General features: G+C 41.2%; 1 long non-coding RNA gene across 1 annotated transcript; it reads left to right on the forward strand.

The window, feature by feature from the left end:
- Nucleotides 1–485: 485 nt before the first annotated feature.
- Nucleotides 486–8,199, forward strand: LOC139827755 (uncharacterized). The gene is made up of 3 exons (XR_011738680.1): nucleotides 486–575; nucleotides 1,740–1,874; nucleotides 7,572–8,199. It is a non-coding gene; the product is annotated as an uncharacterized lncRNA (long non-coding RNA).
- The last annotated feature ends 346 nt before the right edge of the window (nucleotides 8,200–8,545 follow it).

An 8,545-nucleotide genomic window follows, 5' to 3' on the forward strand; every position in this document is an offset into this window, starting at 1 on the left:
CCCCAGGATGCCATTGGCCTTCCTGGCCACAATGGCACAGTGCTGGCTCATGGTCATCCTGTTGTCCACCAGGACCCCCAGGTCCCTTTCCCCTATACTGCTCTCTAACAGGTCGTTCCCCAACTTATACTGGAACCTGGGGTTGTTCCTGCCTGGATGTAGGTCTTTTCCAACCAAAACGATTCTATACTTCTACGAACGCCAGGAGGGGACAAGGCTGTTTCAAACCCCTCCACAGCCTCTAAGGGCTGTTTTTAGTGTCAGAGGCGGTAACGCCGGCTCCCGGCTTCTGGCGGTACTGAGGCCCCATCTAGAGCATCGCCGCTGTACTGCGCACAACGCCCCGCCCCACCGGGCATGCCCCGCCCATCGGGACACGCCCCGCCCGCAGTCGCCACCGGCCGTGCCAAAACCCGTCCGTGGCTTTTAAAGAAGCGGAAAAGGGTAAAGGAGCAGAAGCCAAAACAGTCTGCACAGCAATGGCCGCGCCTCTGCGGTTCGGCAACGCTGCTTCCATTGTGGGATTGCCAGACGTGGTGTAGAAAAAGTTAATATTGAACCCGTATTTTCAGACAGTAAGTATAATCGCTTGGTTAACTACACGCAGCTTCAGCTGGCGTCATCAAGCAAACTAATAGAACTGCTGACATGGGATACTAATGAAAGAATTAACAGATTACAGATTTATTAATGTCAGTTGACATGGTTTCCCAGGAAGTCAGACTCTCAAACAAATCTGATACTGTTTTAATGAGATTAAGCATTAGACTGATAATGAAGATCGTTGTTGAAATAGTGTCTTTACCAAACATATAACAAAATCCTGCATTAAGAAATAACTCTAAATAAAATCAATGTAACACATGTTAAATGATAATTCTTAAAACTGGTTAACAACCAGGTCATAAAAATATACTACAGTTGAAGTGTTTTCATTCCAAGCGATTGCATATTTTGTGAGCTTGTAGAGGGATCTGGTTGGGCATTATTCTTTTTTCAATAAGCTTATCAATGCCCTTGATGAAAACATAGCATTACTGTACGTAAAATTTGCACACAAATTGCTAATGTGAAAAACAACAGAGGTGGCAGTTGTGTTATACAGACAGACTGATCATTTGTGGAGATTTAAAAAACGGCCAGTTTTGTTAATGCAGATGTGAATGCAAATGCAAGCTCATGCACTTAAGAACAAAAAATATCACCAAATTTCTAAATCTGGAGCTGAGTCCTAAAATGCAATAGGGCATGGAGAAAGAACCCCATCAGAAGATATCCCGAGGGATTAATCAACAGCACTTGGGTGTCATAGTGAAAAGCCCTAATCAAAACATCGCATGCAAGAGAATCTGAATGATAAAGTGTCTTATTAGGACCAATGAAGTCAGCCCCAGCACCCCTTGCATATAAGATGCGTTTGGGTATCGCAGAATCACTGAATGGCTGAGGTTGCTGGGACCTCTGGAGATCACCCAGTCCAACTACCCCCTTGCTCAACCCAGCTTATCCAGAGTAGCTTGTCCAGGACTGTGTTCAGCCAGGTTTTGAGTATCTTCAAGCATGGAGACTCTAAAACTTCCTTTGGCACACTTCTTGTCTTTGATCACCTGCACAGTAAAAAGTGTTTTCTTATGTTGAAATGGAATTTCTAGTATTTCAAAGTGTACCCATTCCTTCTTGTCCTGTCTCTGGGCACCACTGAGAAGAGTTTGTTTCCTTTTCTTTACTCCCCACATTAGGTATTGATAGGCATTGATGAGACCCTCCCTGAGCCCTCTCCAGGCTGAACAGGCCCAGCACTTTCAGCTTCTCCTCGTATGTCAGATGCCTCAACCCCTTCATCAACTTCATGGCCCTTCACTGGACCCACTCTGGTATGTCCGTGCCTCTCTTGTACTGGGGAGCCCAGAATTGGTCCCAGCACTCTCGATGTGCCACAGCAGTGCTGAGCAGAGGAGAAGGGTCACCTCCCTCACCTGCTGGCAGCGCTCCCACTCCTGCAGCCCTGGGTGCCAGTGGCTGCCTTTGCCACAAGGGTCCATTGCTGGCTCATGTCAATGCTCATATATTGCACGATATATCCCAGCATGCACTTAGTTATAAGTGATGCTGACATGATCAGTACTTAATTATCTCCCTGGCACAGGTGCCCAGCTATCCTTGTCACACAGAGGGTGGTCCAGACTGGAGAAGACCTTAGAGCTAGGATGCAGTTAAAGCCACAAGGTTAGCTAATTTCAGCATCCTGCTTCTGAGAACCATTCCGGCCTGCTTCATCACAATTACTTCACCAAGTGACATGCTGTCAGAGTCAGCCAGGCCTTTCACATCATTGCCATGGTGTAACAAGGACACAAAGCACCAGTTCTGGCAAACACTGGTCATTTAGCGTGATACAATTCCACGTTCCCCAGAACAGCAGCTTCAATCACCAGTGAAGGTGAATTTGACTAAAAAAATACCAGATTTATGCCTCCTTCTGAGGCTCTTGTAAGAGCAGTTCCCTGCAGCAGTGGGGCAGAGCAGACAGCTGGGGGCACTCACAACTTAAAACTCCTCCATCTCTGCTCAGTTCATCTGGGTGAAAGCACTTCCACTGCTAAAAATGTGCACTTTCTTGCTTAGAACTTGCTCCAACTTCTAACCAGTGAGGTTCATTGCACCTTTGTACTGCCAGACTAAAAGCCTTTTACCAGCAGGAACAACAGAGCTTGCTATCGAATGATTTTTTCAACTTTTTTTTTTTTGTATTGAATCTTCTCTTGGGTGCCTCCCCCTGTAACATTGAGTTTAACAGACCCCCAGTGATTCCTGAAATGTGTTTGTGAAGCCTTTTTAGTTTTTCAACACCTTTCTTCAAGTGTGGACCTGAGAACAAAGTGCTATTTCCTGGTGGTTGCCATGGAGTGAACTGGACCAAACCCCCAGTGATCAGCACCTCTTATCATCTTTTTATTACTTTAACTAAATGGACTTAAAACCCCAGTTACAAACTGACACTTTCTCCAGCTCCGGAACTGCAGTAAACTTGTGAGCCTGAAAGGTGCAGGGCAGAAAGAAAGGAGAAGAATCTGCTCTATGGTACAGGTGAATCCAGGCTTTTCTGGAGGAAGCGTTCCCCACCGCTGCCTTGTCCCATCTTCTAGTGGCTGGTTCACCACACTTCAGGTGGTGCATCCAGCAGGGAGGCAGTTCGTGTCACTGTACTGGGCTACTAGAAAGTTCCAGAAAGAGATAAAGCAAATGAGAGTAAAGCCTACTTCACCTGCCCTGTCTGCATGGGCATCTCTCCCTTTTTATTGGTGATACAGGTTCTCCAGAGGACTAGCCCCTCAAGCCCAACATGAACCTTTGTACACATCCCTTGTGCCATCCTTCAATCTGTCTGAGCAGGCCCAGATTTTTTCTTAAACTATTTGAAATATCCCTCCCCTGTTTGTTCACCCACAGTCCAGGGTTGGTTCAGTCACTGTACTTTGCTTTTCTGTTGACTACACAGTGATTGATCTCATTATTTACTAGGTCTTAGGAGAGGATCAATGGTTTTGGTTATAAAAACAGAAAGGGAAAAAACATCCAGAAAGCAGTTTTCATCAATCAAAGTACCCTTGAAGCTCAGTATGAAGGCACAACATGAATAATAGAATATTCCAGCCTTTTTATTGCCAAAAAAAGTTAAACCACTCCAAATCCTGAGAAGATGGAAAGGATGTTGGTTTAACATTATTTAATTCCAATAAAGAGAATCCCAGTAAGCTGATGCATACATTGCAAGAGTTCATACACTTCACACTGTAAAGGTTCAGACTTACCCTGAATAGGATTTGAACAAATTAAGGTAATTAAGTCAAGAATGCTGCCTCCACATTGCCGTCCTTACCAGTGGTGCCCAAGGCTCCCAAGGCATAGGTTCTGCTCAGAGGCACCTCAGCCTTTGCAGTGACACAGCTCAGAGTGTATCTTACGGATAACCTCTGTCTGTCTACACTCCCTTAACAAGCTTGGCTCGGAAGGCACATCCAGAAATCCAAGGACCCAAATCTCAACTTTCTCCTCTGAGTGGGCACAAAACCCTACCTCCTACCTGCCCAAAGTCTGTGATATGTAAGACTGTGGGCTGAGACGTCACTTCTCCCTCCCCACAGGAAGCATTCCATTTTGCATAACAAAAAAATAGAAAATGTTGATGATACAATCAGGTGCCTAGGAGTGGTGTGAGTTGCCTAGGTCTCTTTCTGAATCTAACGCTAACAAGATGTCTTTATATTTTGAATGAAGATTATGTTTGAAGGGAAGATTTTTCTTCATCCCTATATGACGCTTGTGTAATTGGGACAATAAAAATGCTTTCAGAGCATTTGCATTCAACACTGAGGCCAATGTTATTCTGATATTACATCCTTTCTTTTTATTCATTTCAAAGATACATTTGGTGTTATTTCTCTACAACATAATTTATATCACTAAACTCTACAGACACAGAACAAAATTAGTTTGCTGTCCCAGCAACAGAAATGAATTTCAAAGCTAAAAGAGATGGATGTTCAGAAGCAGCACACATTGGTTTTGACTAAATAATATGCATTACCTTTCTCAAATATTAATACACATATTGTGAATACAAAAATGTGTATTATGCAATAGCAGTAGAAACAAGTCCACAGATACCACATTTGTCCTTCAAAAAGCAGTTTTCTGGAAAAATGTTACTAAAACCTACTAAGAACAAATGCAGCATTTAACATAAAACTGCCAGATCCTGAACAACCTGTGTGAAATTTTCCTCCCAGTAGCATATGTATTCTGGAAAAAGAAGTCTTTTGCCGAAATGTCTCCTTCAAATATTTTTTTTCCTAATCAAACATTCAATACTTGTTTTCTCAGCATCTTTTCCACCTTCCCAGGCTTTACTGAGCTGTTTTGTTATTTAAATTGGTTATAAAATACTTGTTGAAGCTCATAAGCAATAATTATCTTTTTTTTCATCTGGGACCTTGTTAAAACATACCTAAATCCACAACATGAGCAGCTGAAGTTTCATATTGTAGTAACGAAGCATCTTATTTTACTACGTGGAAATGTTAATTCATCACTTTGTAAATTATATTGCTGTGATTCACCAACAACCACTTTTGTTATTCACTTCATATTTCTCCACAAGTCAGTTGTGAACTCAAATTCCAAGCAGGTTTACTAAAAGAAAGAATTTTAACAAATTCGTAAAATCCCAGAAATCAACTAGTGGTGTGAGGTATATGTAAATGTTTCTTTCATTGCACTATATTTTCCCTTTAATATTTCAATATTTCACAGCCTTGGCAAATTGTAATGTTAAAAACAATTCCCCATGAACATTGTCCAACATGCTGCTTTCACACATCTTCAAGTTCAGCTGAGTTCAGGGAAGCCCATTCTCCGCTGCCTGTCAGAGACACAAAAGGGGTGTCAGGAACGCCATAATAGCTCCAACGCCACCACAGCAAGAGAATGCTCAAGAAAATCCCCTCAAGGGGGCTGCAACTAGTCATAATATGAGAAGTGACACCAATAGACATTCTTTCAAAGAGTTCTAACACTAAATTTTAAAAGGTAAGCGGTCACTTTTCAGGATTTGACTCAGGAGCACTTGAGTAAAGAAACAGTGAAAAGATTTCGGGTCACTTTAGAGTCCAGGGCATGGGAGACAAACTTTGAAGGAGATAGTGGGCTTTGTGTTTCTCAAGGTAGGTGAGCATGTGCTAAGAACAGCAGCCGGTCTCCAACAAAACCACAGCTTATTATAACAAATGCATTACGAAGTACAAGGAGACTGAATATTTATAGCATTGAAACAGACTGACATTTAATTTTATTTGCATTAGAACTTAAAAATATTTTGATGATACAATTGCAGACAACTGAGAGCAAATGGAAGCGTGTGCTGATACACAACTTATCTTGTAAGCAGGAGAACATTCCAACATGTATTAAGGAAAAAACCTTCTGTTGGACCCTAACTACACCCATACTCATGCTCTAATCAGAGATCTTGGTCACACCTTTCTAGCAGTAGAGAGAGGGAACAAATATCAACCTTGCTACTGGGAACAGCAGCCTGAACTGACACTGTTTGCTACCCAGATCTGCAGAACCACTTTGAGCCAAAATCTCTTTAGTGTCAGTCCCTGGATTTTGAACAAAGCTCTTCTGCAAGTGCAGATGCAACTTACTACCTGTGGGGTATATGTAGAAAGATGCGTATAAATGTTTATGCATCTGTTCCAAGGTGCAAGGTAGTATCACATCATATAGACTTATTTTGAGGGAAAGCATCAGAAAATGGGAAGGCTGAAAGAGCCAAAAGGGACCTTTATTGGTATTTCTTACTCAATCTGATGCTTTTCACCAGCCTTTGCTCATTTGCAGAAATTGAGTGTCTAAGACTGAATCTCGCTGGCAAGTTTCACATCATGCCGTACTCCTGGTTAAAATTAGCCGTGTGTCACTTTCTTTCCTGCATTTATATCATCGTGCATAAATCCCCACTTCTTCTCCAAGTTACGGTGTTCAAAGCAACACCATGAAGATCTTCCCTTTCTGAATCACAATGTCATCTTTCTCCTGGTGACTCAGGGAATCTGTTTTATTCAACACATTATATACAGTCATTGTAATAGTTCCCGCCCCATATGCCATAGCCATTGCTACGCTGAAATGGAAATCAATAGCATTATTTCTGTGCATCAGGGATTTCCCATCAATATTTCTGTATAACAATTAAATGAGCATGGGTGCCACTCATCTGAATAAGCCTGGGGGCTTTATCCTTGTTGGTGCCTCTGGGAATGTCAAACTGTGTGACACTATGACCTGATGTAGTTTTTGAAGGTTTCCACCCTCCTTGCTGAAGCTGCCCTCCCCAAAGTTAAGCTCTGCAGCCAGGGCTGTCCCTTTCAAGCCTTCTACCCCTCCCCATCCAGCTCTTGAATGAAACACTATGTTTCAGCGACCTTCCCATCTAAGCAAGCACTTAAGACATCAGACTCCCCTTCACAGAGACAGAAGAAAACTGCAAAACATTATTTCTTGCTCAGGTGACTCATAGATTTGTCCTGTTCAAGGGAATCTGAAATGCCACCCCATTTATTCGTACTGTAGCAACTGTTACACAGAGGACAATACCTTAAATACATTACTTGTAGGTTTTAGATCAACAAACTTCCATCAGTTGATTCCTATGCTGATATTGCACAATAACTTGATTCCAGCTCAGCAGCTGATACAAATATGTTAGCATTATTCTGGATGGAGCGATTGATGGAAAAATGTGGTGAGATGTCATTCCTTCTAAACAAGAGACCTGTATTCAGTATAATTCAATACCTGTGTTCAATACCTATATTAAATATACAAACTGCCTAAATTCAATACCTGTACTACCTATATTTAATAACTAATGATTAGTTAGTTGCTAACCAAGCCCCAAATGGTTAGTCATGACAATTAGTCTATAAATTATCAAAACAAAAATAGTCCGTTCCACAGTTTAATGCCTTTTTTTTAATTGCTTTTTCTGCTTATAATTTTCCTAGCTACAGTGGGCATGGAGATGGATTATGAATCCCTTTCATCCTATTTACAGCAGCAACAGCATTTCAGATTCCAGCCTGGCCTGCTGCCAGATACAAGCAATACATTTCCTCCAGTTGCAAGCAATAAAATGATTCTGTCTTTGTTATTCCACATTTCCCTGGATCTTTTTGAAGGACATCAATGATTCTCTGCCAGTGTTGCTGGTGATGAATTATATGCTTTAGCTGTTTAGCACAAGAGTGAATTATACAAAGCCACAGGAGGATGAATTTTAAAAATATCCATGAGTTTTTATTGTTTTTTAAAACCAATTTCATAATAGTAATGCAAATATAGCAAAAATATAAAGTGCAATTAGGGAGACAATCAAAATTAGGAAATGCACAGACTGGTTGGGGTTTTTTGTATGCTTCATGCCTGTTTTCTGGGATTTCAGGATCAAAAAATTAAAAGCTCTGTTCAGCTCTGGAGACTCCATGTCAGGTCTATGCTTCCCAGTAGCTTTTGTGCTTTTGAAGCATCTGTGCCCATCTTCTCTTCTTTTGCAGGAGTTTATGCTGACATTTCATTATTGCATTCCAGCCTGATCATTAAATTACATTTTCAAGAAATTTGATCAAGCATAATCAGAGTTCTAATGCACAATGTCTAAGTCAATTTTGAGAATCTCTCAATTCTGACTTTCATAATAATTTTTTTTCCTTTTCCATTGAAATGGATACAATTCTTTCTCAAAAAATGTGTATTTTGGAGGGATGGCAATCTTTTAATTTCAAGCACATTAAAACTTTGTCTCACATACTTCTTTCTATTTTACTGTGAAGGTGAGTTTCTTTGCCTGAAAACATTACCTTGGTTAAGAAAACTGGTACTTTGTCCTGTTGCCTACTTCTTTCTTTCTTTCTTTCTTTCTTCCTTTCTTCCTTTCTTCCTTTCTTCCTTTCTTTCCTTTCTTTCCTTTCTTTCCTTTCTT

This window comes from Patagioenas fasciata, chromosome 3, assembly GCF_037038585.1.
Source record: "Patagioenas fasciata isolate bPatFas1 chromosome 3, bPatFas1.hap1, whole genome shotgun sequence".
Classification (NCBI taxonomy): Eukaryota; Metazoa; Chordata; class Aves; order Columbiformes; family Columbidae; genus Patagioenas; species Patagioenas fasciata.